The sequence below is a fragment of the Balaenoptera physalus genome, assembly GCF_965194825.1.
Source record: "Balaenoptera physalus genome assembly, chromosome: 20".
Taxonomy (NCBI): Eukaryota; Metazoa; Chordata; class Mammalia; order Artiodactyla; family Balaenopteridae; genus Balaenoptera; species Balaenoptera physalus.
In genome coordinates, this window is record NC_138901.1 from 64481038 (window position 1) to 64500589 (window position 19552).

General features: G+C 61.9%; 1 protein-coding gene across 5 annotated transcripts in view; it reads right to left on the reverse strand.

Annotated features, from left to right (window-relative positions):
* RAI1 (retinoic acid induced 1) overlaps positions 1-19552 on the reverse strand; it is a 106934-nt gene that overhangs the window by 52289 nt on the left and 35093 nt on the right. For 4 of the 5 annotated variants that reach the window (XM_082441318.1, XM_082441321.1, XM_082441320.1 and 1 more), the window contains exon 2: positions 19206-19343. The exons of the other annotated variant lie outside the window; for it this stretch is intronic. The gene's annotated coding sequence lies outside the window, so the exon portion shown is untranslated. The remainder of the gene's footprint in view (positions 1-19205; positions 19344-19552) is intronic. 5 annotated transcript variants of the gene reach the window in all.

The following is a 19552-nucleotide window of genomic DNA, read 5'->3' on the forward strand; positions in this document are numbered from 1 at the left end:
TGCCTTGGCTCCCTAGCTGTCTGCTGCGAGCATCAAGGCTCCTCCAGACCCCAGCCCACCTCTGCACCGCAGCTGCTCCCACTGCCATGCTTCTGCATCCACTGTTTCTTCCACCAGGCGTGCCAGACTCACCTCCCATCCCCTTACATCTTTTCTATCATCTTTTTAAGGAACCCCTTGGAGTTCTAAACCTGGCTGAGTGAGGTGGCCAAGCAACTTCCCCTCCAAGCCGTAGCTTACTCATTGAGAACATGTGGAAGCTATTTCTTACCTCACAGGATTGTTGGTGCAAATTAAACACGACAGCGTCTGTGAAAAGCATCTGATGGCAAACAGCACGAAGTAGTTATTTAAAAAGTAGCCCCCCCACCTCAAAAGACACCAACCAACTTGCAGCAGCACCTCCTCCGGGAAGCCTTCCCTGACCACACCCCCTGGTTTGGCTTAAGTGCCTTCTTGTTGGTCCCTCCCTCCCTGGGCAACCCCTGGCATGGCACCACACGGGACAGCAATGACTGTGACTTTCCTGGTGGGTGCCAGGTCCCACAGTCAGTGTCAGACAAAGAAGCTGAAAGAAGGGGTGAATGGCACAGGCCCAACCTCAGCCTCCTCCTCTGTCTGGCCCCTGGTGAGAGGACAGGCATCTCAGATGCCCCTGGACCCCAGGATTCTCAGCCTCCATGCTCGGGACCAGCCTGCCAGGCAGTCCTCTGTCGGCTGCCGTCCATCTCTGCTCGGAGCAGTCCTGACCTCGGCCCAGGCCCCCACTCTCCTCCCCAGGCAGCCACTGATGGCAGCTCCCAGGGATGGGGACGGGCCCGCTCCACTCCTTCATCCTCCGCCATGCTGCCGGTCAGCCGGTGGCCAAGTGCCAAGTGGCCAGCCTGAGCTCAGGGCTGGCTGGAGAAGGGGTGATAAAACATCCCAGGTGGCCCCAGGAGCTTAGGGAAGCAATGGGTGGGGGTCCCCGAGCTGTCTCCATTTCTTCTAGAAAGCTCAGGGGTACTACGCATTTATCCCAAACGAGGCCACGCTGACACAAATCCAACAGGGCCCTGCTCTGGGCCAGAAGGCTGTCAGCTCACAGCCCCGCCGGCTATCCCCCTGACCCAAAGCTCGGGGAGGCAGTTATGGATGTCTTTGATTAATAAGAAATGGGGGCAATGAATTAATCATTATGTAATAAATGCAGCTTGTTTGGCAGCCGTATCTTTCAAAAACACGGCTCCTGTATGTGAGAAATAGCGGAGGGGGGTCCCTCAGTAAACACATATGGCACTCCAGGGGAGGCTACCATGTTTGCCCCAGGAGCCCCTGTACCTGGGGGTCGGCAGTGACAGCCTCGGGCATCTTCTGGTGGGAGGCGGGGGGGGGGGGGGGCGTGACGCGCGAGCACCTGGCCAGGAGTCCCTGGAGAGACAGAACAGGCGGTAGTGGGGCAGGGGGAGTAGGGCAGAGAACAGGGGCTCCGGGCTCAGCCCAGGTCCCCACCTCCCTGCCCAGTGCAGGGCGGGGCTCCCGGTCCTGGGTCTGCTGCCCGCCCTGCTCTGAAAGAAGAAGCAGGAACAGATGTTTCCTTGGATCGGAAAATAACGTCGGCTCCCAGATGGGCCATGGGCCGCGTCCTCTCCCTCCCCCGCTTTGTGCCAAGGTCTGTCTTTCTGGGGAGCAGCAGAGGGTGGCGGGCGGGGGCAGGGGCACCAGCGGGGCACCTGGCGCTCGGTCATCGCCCACTGCTGTCTGCCGTGAGATGTGACAGGTGCTGGCAGGGGGCATCCCGCCCGGGATGGGGGCCGGGCAGTGGGGCCTGGGATGGAGGCCAGGCCTCCACGGCCCCCGGCCACCCGCCCGCCCACAGCTGTGCTGGAGGTCGGCTCCCACCCACAGGGGACTGGAGCTTGGCCCGCTCGGGCCATCGTGGCTCCTGTCGCTCAGAACAGAGCAGGGCCCGAGGCCGCCCACCTGTCCTCCCAGGGGCTGCTCGCAGAGGGCCTGACCCGGCAGAACCGCGGGGACCCAGGGGCCACGGGTCCCAAACCGGCTCCGGGTCCAGGTGCCCTCCGTGCTTTCTCCCCTCTGCACTTCTGAAGTCTGCATGCGCCCGAGGAGACCCATGGGCCCTTCCTGAGCCCCACAATGCCCCGACCTGTCTCCCAGCAGGCCCTTCCCCGTGACACCTCCCCACCACCTACAGGCGGCGCCCTTCCGGCCCCAGCCAGTCTCCCCAGCAGGATGAGCGTTCCACACACAGTAGGTGCTCAATGAAGGGGTGTATGTGCGACGGCCCCGGGGTCTCCCCCAGCCAAGCTGGTTCAGTGAGAAGGAGGGGCGGGTGCGGGCAGCACGTGAGACCCCACAGTGGGCGTGTCCAAATGCCACCCTCTGCGCGGTCACTCACGTGGGTGAGCCATCTCTTAGGCCCCGTGTGCCCAGAACTGTGCAGGGGACACGGTAACTGGTCCCACCGCCCGTTCCCACTCGTATCTCCCCTCCCCACCCCGAGCCCGCTGGCTGCCCTGCTGCCCAGCTGGGGCGCTCCCGAGCGGACGGGGCCCTGGCTGGCGTCAGCAGCACCTGAGGGCCGCCCCGGGAACTGCGGTTCAGGCAGGCCAAGGTCAGGGACGGTGTGCTGGGCTTTTCTGTGTCTCTGCCCAAGGGCCCGACCAGACGAGCCCCAGGCTGCTCCCAAGTCTGCCAGCCGAAGAGGAGCAGCCTGGCGCCCGGAGCGGGATGCGGGGCAGCCCCAGAGAGAATGCTGAGTGTGAGATGTGCTGCCCACCTGCCCTAGCACTTCCGGTGCCATAAACCAGGCTGAGGGTGCCTGGGCGCCAGCGGTGATGGACTGCAAGGGGTGGGGGGCAGCTGGGCCCCTGGACGCTGCTCGGGGCCTTGTCGTCGGCCGGGGGCCTGGCACACAGAAGGGACACAAGAAATGTCTCGGGCATGGAACTGAGTACAGATTCCTTCCAAATCACAAAGGCTACCATTTATCAAGTGTTCTGCCTATATGACCTTGTTTAAAACCCAGACTGGGGGAATTCCCTGGCAGTCCCGTGGTTAGGACTCTGCACTTTCATTGCTGAGGGCCCGGGTTCAATCCCTGGTTGGGGAACTGAGATCCCACAAACTGAGCAGCGAGGCCAAAAATAATAATAATAATAATAAATAATAAAACAGACTGGAATGAAGGAATTTGTTAACAGCAGAAAAGCCGTTCACGTGGTAGGCAGGGGACACTGGAGGGGCACGCGGGCCTGCAGAACAGTGCGTGCGGAAGGGTCCCATGGAGTATAACCCCAGAGGCATGAGAAACGCACAGAATTCCCGGTGACGGGAGGGTGGGCCCCCCCCACCGTGACCCGGGGTCGGCGGGCGGGGGGTGGCAGCGGCTTGGGCCTGGAGCTGTGGGAACATGAACTTCTGAGTTCACACACTTCTGTTTGGTCTTTTTTTTTTTTTAAACAATGAATGCATGTTATTATTTTTTTTAAGGCTATGACTTTTGGCAAAGTTGCCAGTGAATCGGTGCCCGGGGTGGGGGGTTGTGGGCCTGGCAGGCCCTCCCGGGTAGGCGACTTCAGACTGGGGAGCACGTGTGCGCACAGGCATTAATTCACGAGGCAAAGACCTGACCCTCCGAGCTGCCTGCCAGCTACCCCAGGCCTTGGCAGTAAGCAGCCATTCATTCATTCGTTCACTGATTCATTCAGATATTTATCACGTGTCTGCCGTTGAGTCTCCGGGCCTCTGTGGTAGGCCTGGTGCTGTGGCCTGGGGCCGGGCTGGGGTGCACAGGCCCCTGCCTGCCCCCTGCCGTGTGCCCCCTGCATCCCCGCCCCTTGGCCCCTGTACGGCGTCACCTGCGGCCACGGGAGCCCACCCCCCACCCCCAAGCCGGCAGGCGCCCAAGACGGAACTTCGGTCTCTGGGAGAGACACGGGCATGAGCTGGTTACTGCCTTTTCAGCAAACGTAATTCCTTTTTATTAGAAAATTAAAGGCTGGGGCCAGCTTGCCAAAAGCTAGAAGAGCTGAAACGTGCTTTCCTAAGATATGCAGCGTCTAATGAGACAGATTTGCTTGTCTGCCTCCTTTCCCACCATCACCTCCCCTGGGCCCACCCTCCCTCCAGTCCCACCCCTTCCACGGCTTGGCCGGGGCCCCGCAGGTCCAGCACCTGGGCGCGGGGGGGCTCGCCTCTGGCCCCTGGCACAGGGCAGGAGCCCCACTCCCCAGGTGTCAGCCTTTTGAGAATTATCTCGGGGATTCTCTTGCTTTCCTGAGATGCAAAGGCGCCTGTGGCCTCTGCTAAGCTGAGGGTGTCTGGAGGGAAAGGCAGGAACAATAAAGGACTGGGCTCCTGAGAAAGGAGCTCGTCCATCTGGAGACCCGGGAGTGGCAGCTCCAGACAGAAGGAAGCCAGGGCAGAGCCGAGGAGAGGAGAGAACCGACCGTCCCTCGCTGCCACACAAAAAGCCACCCAGGGAGTTCTCTCTTACTGAAAAGTCCTTGATTCTTCCCTTTCTGCCGCAGAACTCTTATTAATGGGGCAATGGAGGGGCCCGGGGGATGGTCCTCCCGCACAGGAAGGTGGCCGCGCCGCCCCATGAGTCTTTAGAGCTGGGAACTAGGGAACTCCAGGATCGGTTTTCTTCCACTAATCTCCCTTCCTCTTTCCTTTTCTTTTTTCTCTGCCGGTCAGAGGTTACCTCCCTGGTTTACAGGGAACCTCAGAGCGGGGTGGAGGAAGCTGGGAGTGACGTGTGTGTGAGCGCGTGTGCGTGCGCATGTGAGAGCTCGCGCACGCGTGTGTGCGCCTGTGTGCGTGTGTGTGTGTGTGTGAGCGCGCGTGTGTGCGCAGGCGTGTGTGCTGAATGCAAAAATGGTGACCACGCTCTCGGGGTGCCAACGGGGGTGGGAGTAGGGGGCGGGGTGTCTGTCTCAGGTATGTCTGCCCCCGGCCCCCTCCCCACACGTCCCCACCCCTCCCCACACGTCCCCACCCCTCCCCACTCGTCCCCACCCCTCCCCACTCTGTTCCTTGTTCAAGGGCAAATCCATCCCCTCACTCCCTCCTTGAGTAACAAAAGGCAGATGGAGACCCCTTCCACCTGCTCTGACTGAAGCCTCTGCTGTGGCATGTCTAGCAGAACCGCTTTGTTCTGGGGAAAACCAAGACAGGGGTTTGTCCCAGGGCCCGCCAGGGTGGGGGTCAGAAAGGAACTCGAAAAGCAGCAGCAGTGTCCCACAGGTCTGCGCCGCCTGGACCTCTTGCCTGAGACGCGTGGTCCAGGGAAGCACCGCCAAAAGGGCTCTGGTCAGCAGAGTCCGGTCGAATCCCAGCCTAGTGACCACATGGCCCCGTGGCCTGGGGCAAATTCTTTCGCTCTCTGCGCCTGGCTTGCTGGCCTTTCATGACAACCATAGGAAGCCCCTGGCACAATGTCAGGTCTCTCCCCCAACCTGGCCAGCTCTTGGGCTGATGGGAGGAGCCACATTCCCATGGGGGGGGAGGGAGTGTGGAAAGAAACAGGAGGGACAGTGACACCAGTTCCCCAGGGGTGGCTGTGCAGGGTCCAGAGCCTCTGGGAGGTTTCAGAGGAAGAGGGCATGTCCCTGACCCTGGTACCCAGGGTTTCTCTGGGTGGAGGAGGAGCTGGGATCCCTGGCCAGAGTCCTCCCAAAAGGAGGCCATGGCAGCAGCTAGGGGCAGGCAGGGGCCCTGGCCCAGGTGCCAAAGATCTGCATTCCGTGTGTGCACCACTCCCCGCAATGTGGAGGTCCCAAGGCTCTAGGAGGGCACCAAATCTGAGCCTGCAGCATGGGGCCTGGCCCGTGTAGATGAGCAACCCCCATGTGCTCTGGAGCACTGATGCCTGGCCCCCGGGCCACGTGCTTAGAAGGGGATTCAGCCTGGCCTGTGAATCCCTGTGGGGGGATGGGGGTGGGGGTGGGGGGGGGGAGGCTGCAGCGTCAGGAGGCTCCCTTCCCCCTCGGTGGGGAGGTGAGTCAGCCCCGCCAGCTCGGGGGAGGCGCTGCCCTGTCTGGGCCCAAGGTGAGGAGGTCAGCTCAGCAGCAGACGGGCTGGCTGGGCTGGCGCCTGGGACCCACCCCACACGCAGCCTCTGGGGCTCCAGGCCCCCCACCCAAGGGAGGATGGGGCCCAGCTCAGGGCAGGTGGTGGCTTAAGCCTCAAAATCCCCAAGCAAGGGGAGGCCGGTGGGGGGTGGCTGGAGGTCAGGGGAGGGGGCAGGCGTAGGACGGTCTGGGGCTGAGACAGGGCAAGCACACCCGCCCAGCTCTGCAGGTGGAGGGGCCACAGGCCCGGCCCCCTGCTGCCTGATTCTGTCTGCACCCGCATCCCCGCCCCGAAAACACCCCCTTCTTCGCTCCCCCGGCGCCCAGGGCTGGCCTGTCCCTTCCCGTCCATCTCTGGCCCCTCACCCTTGGAGCGCAGCCATAGCCCACCCACCTGCCACCAAAGGTGGGCTGTGCGCTCCTAGAGCCAGGGCTCCAGTGAGCCTTGCCGAGTGCAGTTCTCATCCTAATGGTTTTCCAGGGTGCGTGGAGGGCACAGCACCCTCCACCCTCGCCCTGGACGGCCCCGCTGTCCCTTGTCATAGCCTGCGCCCCGGGTGCAGGGCCCCCCACACAGGCGTTTCTGGGTGCCAGGAAAACACCCCTAGCACCAACCTGGCACGCTAACAGCCCCACCTGAGAACACCCACAAACCCCACTTCCCAGATGGGGAAGACTGAGACCCCCAGGGCCCGCCTGCATCCCCGGACCTCAGAGCCGCTCCCGCCCCCAGCCTGAGGAGGCCGGCTGGAGCCCACCCTTCTCCCCATTTCCTGCTGCCCCTGGGGTCCTCTGTCCCCTCCAGCAGACAGGCCCCCAGGCCCCAAGGGGCGGCAGGGACCACCCAGGCAGAGAGAGGGGGAGAGTGAGCGAGTGTGTGTGAGTGTGTGTGCGGTGACCCAGCCCACCGGACGCTCCGCCCAGCTGACCGCAGCTGGGAAAACAGGCTGCTCAGCCCCCGCTGCCCACCCCGCCCCCCTGCCCAGCCCCAGCCCAGCCCACCCGGCCAGCGCCTCACCGGGCCCTGAACCAGGAACTGGGCCCACGGCCATGGTCGCCTCAGCCTGAGCCACAGCCCCCGGCCGCCCCCCCGGTACCCTGGCTGAGAAGCCCCCAACACAGGCTGCCCCGGATCCACACCCGCTTCAGGCCAGCCCCACTCCAGCTCTCGACCTTTCCCCAAACCGTGAGGGGTGAAGGGTCCGTCTCTTAACTGCAGTGTCCCCACAACTGCCTGAACCGCAGCCCTCCAGCCCATGCCCACCGCCAGCATCTGGGGCGTGGGGTGCCCCCTTAGCTCCGTCCTTCTGGGGTGGGGGGCTCCCTGCCCTCTCCCACCCCGCCAGGTGCGGGGTCTCTGCCGGCCCCGCGCTCCCAGGGCAGGATCACTGAGGCTGAAATTTCAATTAACGAGGAGAAATAATTACTCCGGGGCTCCCGGCGAGCTCAAATGGTGACAGTCCTCAAAATCTGCTTCCCTGGAGTGGGGGGAGGTGGCCCGGGACCCCGAGGTCAGCCTGGGCCCGAGCAGGGACCTGGCCTTCCCCCACTTTGGGCCTTGAACCCTGCAACCCTTCTGCTGAACCGAGACCAACCTCAGGGCTGCGCAAAAGTAGGGGGTGCTGGGGGGCTTGAGAAAGGGTGGGAGCTCCTGGCAGAGGGGCTGGGGAGCAAGCCTCAGATGGCTCTCGGGAAGCTGCGCCAAGGGAAGTTAACCATTCAGCCTCTGCCTGTTCCTGCAGTGAGCCCAGAGGCTGCCCAGAGGCTGGGGCGAGGGTCCCACAGGCTGGGGCTGGGGACCCCGAGGGCAGGACCAGAAGGCTCTGGCCCCCCTCGGGGAGGGGTGGGCCTAGGCAGGAACCTCCCCTCTAGGCCTTGGGCCCACCCCACAACGCAAGGGTCTCAGGTGGGGTTGTTCCTGGGCCCCAAGGCCATCCGCCACCTACTCCTCAAGAAGCATTCACAACCAGCCTTCTTAACTACGCCACCCTCATCTCCAGAAAACTCCCTCTCCAGACACGTCCCTGCTCTGAGAATGACCCATTTCCTCTCCAGAAATCCTCTGTTTAATCCAGAATGTTCCATCTCCAGAAATGTTCCATCTTATTTCCAGAAATATCCTTTCTCGTCTTCAAATATAACCCATCTCCAGAAATGCCAGTGCTCTCTAAAAAGGCTCCATTTCCAGAAATATCACACCCCATCTCCAGAGATGTTTCATTTCAGCTTCCAAAATACCTCAGATCCAGAAGTGCCCTATTTTATGTCCAGAAATACTCCAGCATCATCTTCAAAAACATTCCACATTTCCAGAAGTACCACAGTTTGTCTCTAGAAATAGTCCATTTCCAGAGATGTTTCACCTCTAACAATGTTTGGAATCCAGAAAGGCCTCATCTTCACCCCAGAAAATGCCCTCTATTTCCAAAAATGCCCCCATTTCACCTTCCATCTTCAGGCCCCTCCTCCAGAAAAACTTTGCATCGTCTCTAGAAACGTCCTCATCCTGTCTCCAGAAACGCCATGTCTCATTTCTAAAAACACTCCATCGCTGGAAATATTCCGTCTGCATCTGGAAACGCTCACAGTGTGTCCACAAGCGTCTCCCCCTCTGGCCCAGATGCCGCAGAAACTCAGGAGCCCACTTCCTTCAGGATCTCCCGGGGATCTCTCGGCCACCTGCAGGGCCTGCTCACATCCCAGGAGCAAGGATGAAGTAAGAGGTGGGCTGGCAGGTGTCGAGGTCCCTGGAAACGGGGAGCACGGACCCTCCCGGGTCTGACCCGGGGGGCAGGGGCAGTGAGGGGCCCGGGTGGGAAGGTCTGGCCCAGGAAGGGTGGGCGGGGCCTTGGCACCCCCCGCCCCACCGCAAACGCGTCCACTGGCCCAGGTGCCCGCACTCACAGCGCCCCCTCCCACCCCTCAGAACCACACACACACGCAGCATCACGTCCATCTCTGCACCGCGGCCCCACCCGGGCAAGCGCACAGAACACACGTCCCCACCCTCCTCCATGCTCCCCGCCTCTCTGGGCAGGTCTGGAGACCCCGAGGGGCAGAAGGCCGCTGCCAGGGCCCTCCAACCAGACAGGGCGGCCTCAGTAACTGCTGGGTGTCACCGGGGGAAATTCACGGCCCGGGACTCTGGGCTCAGAAGGGACCACAAGAGAGATGAGGGTGCGCGTTCTTGACCTGCTCGCATACCTCCTAGCATGGGGCTCCGGAGCAGCCCCGCTGCTTCTGGGCCACTTTAAAGGACAGAAAGTTCCTCTCTGGGTGGAACTGAAACTCCACAAAGTCACCTCTGCCCACATGGCCCGGCGGCACTGCTGTCTGGAGTTGCGAAGCCTGTGTCCCACCGAGACTTCACAAGGAGATGCCCCCCTCCCTGTCCGCCGACAGCGGGGAGAGGTAAGGGGTCAGCTGTTGTGCAGGAAGGGGCCTGGAGACACCTGGGTGGAGGGCGGGCGTGCCAGCACGTGCACGCGTGTGTCCTCACGTGCAGACACACAGGCAGGCACGCAGTACACCTCCAGGCCCTGGACCCGCAGCCGGGAAGGGAGGAGGTGGCCCGTCCGCACCAGGTCTGTCCCTCAGACCTCGGGGCGGCCGTTCTTAGAGCCTCCAGGTGGGCAGGAGGGGAAGGGGGCCCGATCCATGGTCTCCGCTCCTGGTGGCATCGGTTAGCTCTGGTCTGCTCCCACGGGAGGATAATTACCATTTATTAGGCCTCCCGATTTAGACTCAGCCTCAATTAACTGGAACCTCCCGAGCCCCCTTTTCTGATCCTTTGGGGCCAAGGGCAGACATGACACACCTTCAAGGTGCCCTTCAATTTCCCTCAGCGTGGGCGCCTTTGTCTGCCACCCCACTGGCCAGCTCCTGCCCAGAAAGGGGGCTTCCACATCTGTCCCCCTCAATCCCTGCCGTCCTGGAGAGTCACCCTCTCTCCATGGAGACCTCCCCCTCTGGGAACTCACGTCCCCACTCAAAGAACGTGAGAGAAAAAAGCCAAATAGTCAATCCCGAATCTGAATGGACCGTGGTCTGGGGGGCCAGGATGGAGAGCAGGGGGCGAGGCCTCGCGTGGGACAGCGGGTGGGGGGTCCCCCAGGCTCCCAGCTCCGGGGCCGCAGACTTTCTGGAGGCGTCTGCATTGGTATTCTCCGTCCCTCACAGCCCAAATTACACCAACTCTCCCGGGACCCTTTCATTGCACGCTGTCGCTTCAGCAAAAGGTTATGTGCGAGAACATCAAAATCCTTCCCACATATTAACTGAAAGCGTTTTTTTAAATGCACAGGAAAAAGCGGCCGATTTTACAGTATCTGAGATGAGAACGGGTGTTGGACTGGGTGGCACCCGGCAGTCCCTCACCTCTGCACCCTCTTCCCTCGATCAGAGAGGCCGGGAGGGTGGATGTGAGGCTGGACCGAGCAGTCACGGTCACGGTCACACGTGGAACCAGCAGAGCCCGGCTGGGGGCAGCGTCCAGGTGCTGCCCAGCAGGTATGAGGGCAGGAGAGCTCGGCAATGCTCCCCAGGCACCCCGGGCCCCTTCCCACCTCTCCTCTTCCCCACGCAGCCCCCTCCTTCCTTTTATTTTATTTACTTTTGGCTGGAGAATTTCTGGGAACACCTTCAAGACCCAGTTTGAATCGGTTCCTCAGTTGTGACATTTTACAGATGAGCGTCAAAGATGTAATCTGCCCAAGATCAGCAGAAGCTGGGGTGCCAGGATGGAAACTCAGGCGTAAGTGGGGGGTGGGGGTGGGACTGGACTGAACAGGGACTGCAAGGGCCCAGGCGGTGGGCAGCCCCATCCCAGCTCTGCCTGCGGTGCTAGGACCTGCCAGTTGTAAGAGAAGCAAAAAGTGGGAATTTTATGTGAAATCTGGTATTATTTTTTAAACCCTGTGCGGGCCACACAGCGCCCATCCGAAGGCATCATCAGTGGACGACCTCTGGTCTGAGGTCTGCAGCCCAGTCTCTGGCCCCTCCTGGGAGGGTGGTCTGCTCAGACAAGGGAGTCAAGGGCAGACACGACAGAAACTTCTCCCCCGAGTGAAGTGGGGGAGTGGGAGAGAGCAGGACTGCAGAAAGTGTTTTAAGTCTCTAGGAGATGGCTCGGGTGCTCTTCTGTCAGATGGAGGTGACGGCCGAAGCCCCCAATGCGAGAGGCTCGGAGGGACCTGTGGGATGGGGCGGGGAAGGAGGAGGAAGTCCCAAAGGTCAGCTCCCTTCACCGTCAGGGTCTGTCCTATTGGCCATCCCCACTGCTCAGGCTACAAGAAACCCCAAGATAACCGGAGCCCTGGGCAGGTGCGGAGACACCTGGGAGGGGCCACCCCGGCCTCGTGTCACAGCAGGTGATGCCCCGCGTGGCCGACCTCCCCCAGTCACCGCAATGCGAGCCACGACGCCAGCTCCCCTTGCCCCCTCCCCAGACAGAGGGGTGGTGTGGGAAGGCCTGCCCTGCCTGGGACACCGCCCGCTCTGGGTCACCCCAGCCGAGCGTCTTACTGTCCCCGAGGACCTTGACCCACAGGTGCCTGACTCCTCCAAGCCTCAGTTTTTCCATCTGTAAAATGGGGACAGCAGGAGACTTTCCTTCACAGGGAGTTTGAAGACAGGAAATAAGTGCTCGGGGGCCCAGCAGCAGGAGGTCTTGCAGAGAGGTTGCTCTGAACAGTAGGACTCCAGGTACCAGTCCTCTGCCCCCTGCCATCCCCACCGCCCCTCCTCCTGCCCTCTCTGGGTGTCCTTCCTCTCTCCATGCTGAGCTTTCTTTTGGGGAATTACAATCTGCTGGGCTTTCATTACTGGTCCCCGAGGCCCGCCCTCGCCCTCCCCAGCCAAGATGTCATAATCCCTCTGGCTGGGGGCTGGGCTCAGCTGCAGGCCCCGCAGGCCCCTGCCTCGCCCTGGAGTGGCGCCCCAGGTCTGAGTTCTGTCCAGTCCACGTGCCACCGGTTACAATCAGAGGAGGCGGGCGTTCTCAGGGAGCAAACTCAGGCCCTGCAGGGTCACGCTGCCCCACCGGGTCCTCTGCTGGTCCTCCCACTTCTCCCTCGTCAGCCCCAGTGCTCCCACCTCCAAGCCTTTGCTCCAGCCACGCTCCCCGCCCGGAGCACCGTTCCTTTCCCGCTGCCTTCACAGCAGTCGAGGCCCAGACTCCATTCAGCCTCCAGCCCTGCCTCTGCCTCTCCTGCTCCCACCGTCTGACCTCCAGAGCCCTGCAGGTTCTCTCCCGCCTCCAGGCTTGCTGTAAGGTGTGCCCGTGCCCTTCTTCCCCTGGGAGGCCCACCCTGACTCCCCTGGGACAGGGCTAGGGTGCTGTCAGCAAACGTCTGAAGGAGATGAGCCTGACCTATGACCCCGGTGCCCATCAGATGCCCGCCCCGCCCGGCTGTGCACACAGGGGGACGGGGCAGGCTGGCGCTCGGGTGGGTCCCGGCAGCCCCGGGCGTGCCCTGTGCTCCCACAGCCTCACCTCCAAGACGGCGAACAGGGCCAGGGACGGTGCGGACGTGCATGAGGCTGGCAGACTGAGGTTCAAGGCTGGACACAGAGGGTGGTTACAGTGACCCCTGAGGAACAGCCACTTAGCCAGGAGGCTGCAAACTGCGGCCTGGGGTCTCAGTCTGGCCACAGGTGAGTTGCCGGATTAGGTGACAACATACCCTAACCAGAAGATGACACGTAAACACCTGAGTACCAGTTCCTAAGAAGGTGGGTAACGGCACCGGGGCCGCATCCCCAAATGCCACCCGGCAGAGCTGAGTTGCTGCCCCCCACGAGGACCAAGCGGCCCCCCTACCCTCGGTAGATTTGCCTGCTGGCCCTGCGGGGCCTGCAGGTTGGAGGCCCCCATGCCGGGTCACTCCTCCTGGGCCACAAGCCTGTGTAAGCAGGACACTGTGGGAGGAGAGAGGAGGCATTTCTGGCCCTGGGAAAGGCAAGAAGGCCGATACCGTGTGGGTCAAGGTGCTCCTGGAAGGTGGCATCCTGCAGGCCCGGGCGGGCAGGGTCTCTGCCTGCTTTAGCGCGAAGGGCTCTTCATGGGAGAAGCCAACATCTGCCCCTCTCTCTCCCAGCGCTGCCCTTGGGAATGGATAGAGGACCTTTCTGGTCCCATCGACGCCTCTAGCTCCTCATGACACCATTTCTGGCCCCAGAACCCTCCCCTGGGTCGAGCTCCCCCTAAGAATGTGGGACCTGGTCCAGCAGGAACATCCCCTGCCTTTTCCCGGACACTCCACCTTTGATAATGGAGTTTTAGGTGGGCCCAGTGAACTTCTTAGTCCCCTGGAGGCTCCTACCGAGACGACAGCCACCTCAACCCCAGACTGTCCCCCAGAAGCACTGAAGGAGTAACAGCGCATGTCCGTCCCAGAAGCCAGCAAACCCAGGGCCCCCGCCGCGGCAACGCACAGGTGCCCTCGCTGGACAGACGCGCAGGCAAACGCTTAACGAGCCTCTCTGTGCGTCCGGATGCAACCCGGCGCTTGAACAAACTTGACCTGGTTTTCCTTACCTTCCCGACAGTCCAGTCAGGAAAAAGCTATGCTCCCCACAGCACAAAGGGGAAACTGAGGCTGGAGGAAGCATGAAAGGCCCACGCTCGTGGCCGGTGCCGAGCGCGCGCAGCGCAAGGGGCAGGGCCTCGGGCCACCTTCTGGACAGTCGGGTCCCCGCAAATGGGAGGTGACCCGGTTCGCCCGACCACCTCCCAGCTACAGACCTGATTCTGGGAGGCAGGCTGAGGGTCTCCTGGCTTCTTGTTATTATGGCTACTTGTTCCATGACTGCAGGGCTTACGGGGCTGACTGGGGGCCAGACAACCAGGCCAGGCAGAGCGTGACCTGGCCCAGACTTCTCCAGAAAGGTCTTGGTGGCAATGGACCCAGGAGCGTGGGTACTCGGTGGCCAGCGGGTCCCACGGGGGAGGGAGGGGAGCAGGCCCTGCCCAGGCTGGTGAAGACAGCACGATTCAGCCCGGAGCTGCTCCCCACATGAATGGACACCACAGCCCTACACCCCATGCAGCTCGGACCTCAGAACCGAACAACCTCAGGAGCGCTGTGGGGATGACAAGGCTTGCCCTTGGGTACCCCAGCTTCCCAGGGGTCCTGCAGAGGGAGAAGCCCTCATCGTGAGAGTCTGGGGGCAGGTGGGAGCTAGAAAGGGGGTCTGGGCCTCGGGATCAGAGGACTGGGTCCCCAACCTCTGACTCCGTGACCTCAAGCATGCCGATTCTCTATAAAACTGGAACCACAAACGCTGACTCGCAGGATCTGTGCGAACAGGCCCAGCGCCCGGCACGTGAGTGGGTATCTATGGGGGCTGGCGGCTGCCAGCCCGACACCCAGGCACACACCCAAGCACGAAGGCACAGCACAGAAATGCCCAAATGCCCACGCTCAAGGGAGGGCGGCTCTCAACCTCCACCTCCTGGATGGAGCTGTTTGGACCTCAGAGAACATACCTGGGAGTGGGGTGTCTTCAAAACTCAAAGGAGAAGCTCAAGTCTACCATGGGCACATACCCCCAACACCTCACCACCTGCCCCAGGTCCGCTCCACTCTGGGGGCCGGGTCTTGAGCTGGCCCTGCCCTGCAGTGGAACCCCGCCCCATCCTGCATCTCTGGCCTCAGCCCCATCCTCTCCCTGGCTGGGGGATGTGAGCAGGAATGGCTCAATCAGGATATAATCGTTTTTAATTAACGTGCAGATCATTTCACAGGCTGATCTCCTTGGAGACCAGAGGGAAGACGGTCTTTTAAGATTTTCTTTTGCCTCCCCCCACCTACCCCTCCCAGTCGAAGGCCGCCCCCCTTCACCCCCCCAGCCGCAACCTTGAAAGCAGCACAAAAGCCTGGTGCCTGGATCCCTCTTGGGGCCATTAGGAGGAAAGTGTGTGCTCACACACAGATAAACACGTACGTCCCCAAGCTCCAGGGCATGCTCTCCTCCTGGAAATGCACGAATGGGATCAGAGGCCCACAGACACGGTACACATGGGGACACACACAGATTCACACACACGCACAGGTATGCATGCACGCACACATGCCCGAGTGTACAAACGGCCCGAGGCACACAGACATGGGCACACACACCCAGGCTGGCAGGCACGCCGACCCCCGAGAGTACACAAACAGGATCAGACACACAGACATATGCACATGCAGGCACACGGGAAGGCGTCCAAGCCCAGAGACACCACAGAAAGGCCCAAATACCCACACTCATGGGAGGGCTGCGCAGAGGGGGGACAGAAGGCCCCTGTCCTGCAGTGGGGAGTCCGAGCCACAGTCGCCTCGCCCCCGCATGCACCCCGGCCCTGACCTCTGACCTGAGGGTGCCCTGCCACCGGCCCCACAGGGACCCACGAACAGAGAAGCCACCACCCAGGTCTTGCCTCCCTGCCGCCCACCTGGTCTGGATCCTCCCGATCCCCAGAGCCCCCTGAACAGCTGTTCCACCCTGCCCTGAGCGAGCCCACCCCAAGGTCCAGCCTTTCCGGGCCATGCAGCTCTGGCCAGCCCCGCCCCCGCCCGCACTGGGAGCCATGCCCCCAGCCGCTCCTCTGGGTGCCCAATGAGGCTGGGGGCCGGGGCCTTCCTCTCTCCTTTTTTCACTTTAAACAGGTCCTTTCCTTCCCCATTTTCTGCCTCTACCCCCTTTCTAATCCCTTTCTTTTTCTCCGTGCGCCTTCGCTCCCATCCTTCCTTCCCTCTCTCCTCCGTCCCTTCCCTCTTTCCCTTTCCTCCCCAGGGGCCTCCTGGGGTCAAGCTGAGCCAGAGGGAGTGGGTGAGATGTCGCTGGTCCTGCCCCACTGCCCCGCAGTGGCTGTCTGTGCCGATACCCACTCCCAGCCACTGAGAAGACCCAGAGCTAGGTCTCCAGCCAGGTAAGCGGAGGCCTGGGGGAAGGGGCGTGACCACCGGGGTCCTCTGCCGTCTGCTTTGGGTCCTCAGCTTCCTCCCGGAAAATGCGATGGCAAGGAGGAAGGCGGAGCCGCGTGGAGGGGCAGCAGGGAATCCACGGCTGGCCAATGGCACGCTGGTACCTCGGGTGGCCCCAGGTGCCGTGGACATCGTGGCCACAGCCAGTGTGCGCGACACACACGGCTGAGGAGGCTGTCGGGTGCTCCAGCTGCCAACACGATAGGCCAGCCAGGTGCTTCTCCTCTCTTGTGGCCTCCGTGCCCCCATCTGTGAAATGGCCAAGGTCAGCCTATGAAAGACCCCTAGGGACTCTGCCCAGATGCGGAAACCAAAAGGCAGATCAGTAGCCCATTCTTGGCTGCTACAAGGCCCAGCGGCTGCTGTGTGACCTTGGAATTCACTTCCCTCTCTGGGCTCACGTTTCCTCCTCTGTCAAAGGAAGGAGGTCAGACAGGTGATGCATTGCCAAGGCTCTTTCGGCTCTGAGAGAAGGTTCTAGATAGTGGGGAGGAAGGAGAAGAGTGCTCCACTTATCAGGAAAAAAACGAGGAGCCCATTTCTCCCGCTGCAGGTGCGAGCAGCGTCATTTTGAGGAAATCATTCTAAACGTCAAAAAAAGCTCTCCACACAAATAAATCCACTACCTCATTCATCAGGGGCATCCAGAACGTGGAACAAAAGGGGAACATTAAGTAAACGGTGGTGCATCCACCCAATTGGAAAAGCCTGAAGACATTAACTGCGGTGTTTATGAAGAGTTGGTTACAAAACAGGAAAAGGCTCCCGTTAGCGCCAACGAAGAGAGCAGGATATACGTCTGAACATAGAGAATGCCGACAAGTCTCTAAAAAACAAACCAACCACCAAGTCAAGAAGACTGTGGAGAAAGACAACAAGATATTAACACTGTCACAGCCCACCGAGGCTGTCTGTAACCTGTTTTATTTTTCTCTATTTTTCACATTTTTCTATTAACCATATTTTAAAATATATACATTGAAAATATCATTTAAAAAAATAACAAGGACTGAATGCCTCCAATTGAGAAACTTTCCCCTACCATTCATCTATTCATTCATTCATCACTGATGCACTCACCCCTGTGTCCATCAGCCAAGGCCCAGTGCTCATCATGGCCAGGCTAGGCTCTCACTTACAGGAAAGGGAAACCAGTGGGGGAGGGAAGACGCGCCCCCCCGCCCACCGCCAGGATCTACACCAGGGGCCTGTGCTGTATCTGGCCCTCGGGTGAGCAGAAATCCATCCTGCCAGGTCCTGCCTTCCTGCAGCCTCGGCAGGCCTGCCCTCAGCTGCCAGGGCCTCACAGTCTAGCCTATGGGTCAGAAACCCACGCTTAACGGCGGGGAATGGGGACTGGGGGAACGCGTCCACCCCACGTCCACGGCAATAGCCCCAAGGCAGTACGCATAACCGCTTTTCCCTTGAAGCCACACAGCTGCTATCTGGCTTCGGGCACCTTCTCCGGGCTCAGATTCCCACCTCCCCAGGGTCCCACCACCCCACCAGGTGGGAGCACTGCACATCAAAGGTCCACACTGAGACCTGCCGGGTTGGGGCTGACAGGTTTCCCGGGAGGGTTAACTCTTCCCACGCCTGGACGGAGCCACAGAACAGCTGCCCCCCTCCCGCAGGAACCCCTCCTTAAGTAGAAGGATTTCCTTCACCTGACCGGGTTGCTGGGCCCAACCCTCGGGAGAAAAAGGGGAGAGCCCCCCTTAGCGCCCTGCGCCGCTGCCTGGAACCCAACGAAGGCAGATTTCCACGGACTCTCCTTCACCCCCGCTCCCATTCCAACTAGCCCCGACCCCTTTCACCCCTCCCCTCCGCCCCCAAGGAGCAAAGGAATCCGAGCGCTTAGCTGACCCTGCGGCCGCCACTTTGAGTCGAGCCCCCCTTCAGGACTGCGGTCCCCAGAAATTCTCCGGGCCAGCGCTCCCTTCGCAGGGCCCAGGCGGGAAAGGAGAAGTTCCCACCCCTCTTCTCCCCTCCCCCAGCCCCTAGGGGAGGGGCGAGGGTCCGGATCTCCGGGTCAAGGAGCACCGTCTGCTGTGGATCGCAGGAGACACACACTCCGTCACACACACACACACACATCACCCTCGGGATCACCTCTGAAGCCCGCATTGTACAGGAGGGGAGGAGGCTGGCGGGGGGGCCTCGACGTGCCTGGAGTCACCAGCCAATCACCAAGCCCGAGAGAGGCTGGAACCCACGACCCGGGCCCCGAACCCAAGCCTCGGGCCTCCACTGCGCACCCCACCCCGCCCGACCCATCCGACGTCAACATCTCTAACCCAAACAAGCCCCTCCCCCTAAGGAGTCCCCCCTCCCCCTTTCCCCGGCCGGGGTCAGCAGCCCCCGGGAGAGAGCGAGCTTCGACGCCCCCCCCCCCCGCCTCCCCCCGCCACCGCACAGGCGCGAGGTTTCATTGTCAACCTGGCCGCTGGGGCGCGCGCGAGGTGGCGGTGCAGGGCAGGGGAGCTATCGCAGCCAGTGGGGAGGGGTCTCCACGGGAAGTGTTTAGAGCAGCTCCTCTCTCTCTGTCCAGATCCGGAAGCCGCCGGGGGAGGAGGAAGGCGGGGGCGGGGAGAGCGCGACCTCCGCGCTCGCGGGCTGCGAGGAGGGGCCGCGGCGGCCGGAGGAAGCGCCCGAGGCGTCGGGGGCGCCGAGTCCCCCGGGAGGCTGCGCTCTCGGGAAGTTTCCCACCAGTGGCCCGGAGTAGGACAGGGCGCGCAGACACCCCTCCCCGCCTGACCAGCTCCCGGGCGCAGATTGCGAACTTGAGCAAACTCCTTCCTTCCCCGCGTCCCTCCCCTCCCGTCCGCGGCCACCAGCCCCGCCATCTCAGACCCCAGCCTTAGGCCAGTGGCACTGTCGCCAAGACCCCTCACCTATGTATGGTGCAGAAAAGGGGAGGGAGGAATCCCCAGCACAACCAAACTGCGGCCAAAAAAAAGAAAAAAGAAATTCCTTCTGAGACCGATTTCCTCAACCGGTGTGGAAAACCCCAAACAGGCAGATCTGCAACTCTAGCCAAGATCGCGGCGCAGCGGGAGGGGTGCCGGGGGCGGGCGGCGACCCCCGCCGGCAGCCCCGGGAGCCCTCGCGCCCGGATCAGCCCCCCGAAGACACAAAGCTCCGCCGCCAACAATACCTGCGGGTTCCTCCTGGGTCTCCCGGGCGCCGGCGCTGCGCGTCTCGCCGCCTCCCTTCCCCACGCCGCCTCTCCTCCTCCTCAGCTCGCGCGCGCTCTCCCCTCGTTTCTTCCAGAACGCGGCGGCCGGATGAGATCCTTGGGAGAAAAAAATGTGAGCGCTCGCACGGTTCCTTTCTCTCCGCCCGCCGCTCGCGGCGGCCCGGGGCTCGCTCCTTTCTCCCTCGCGCTCCCGCGCGCGCCGCGCCTCTAGCGCCCCGCGTTTCCTTCTCAGCAGACCCTGCGAGCGCCCTCAGTAGCCATTATTCACGGGCCACCGGGGGCAGGAGGTAGAGACAGCCCAGTGG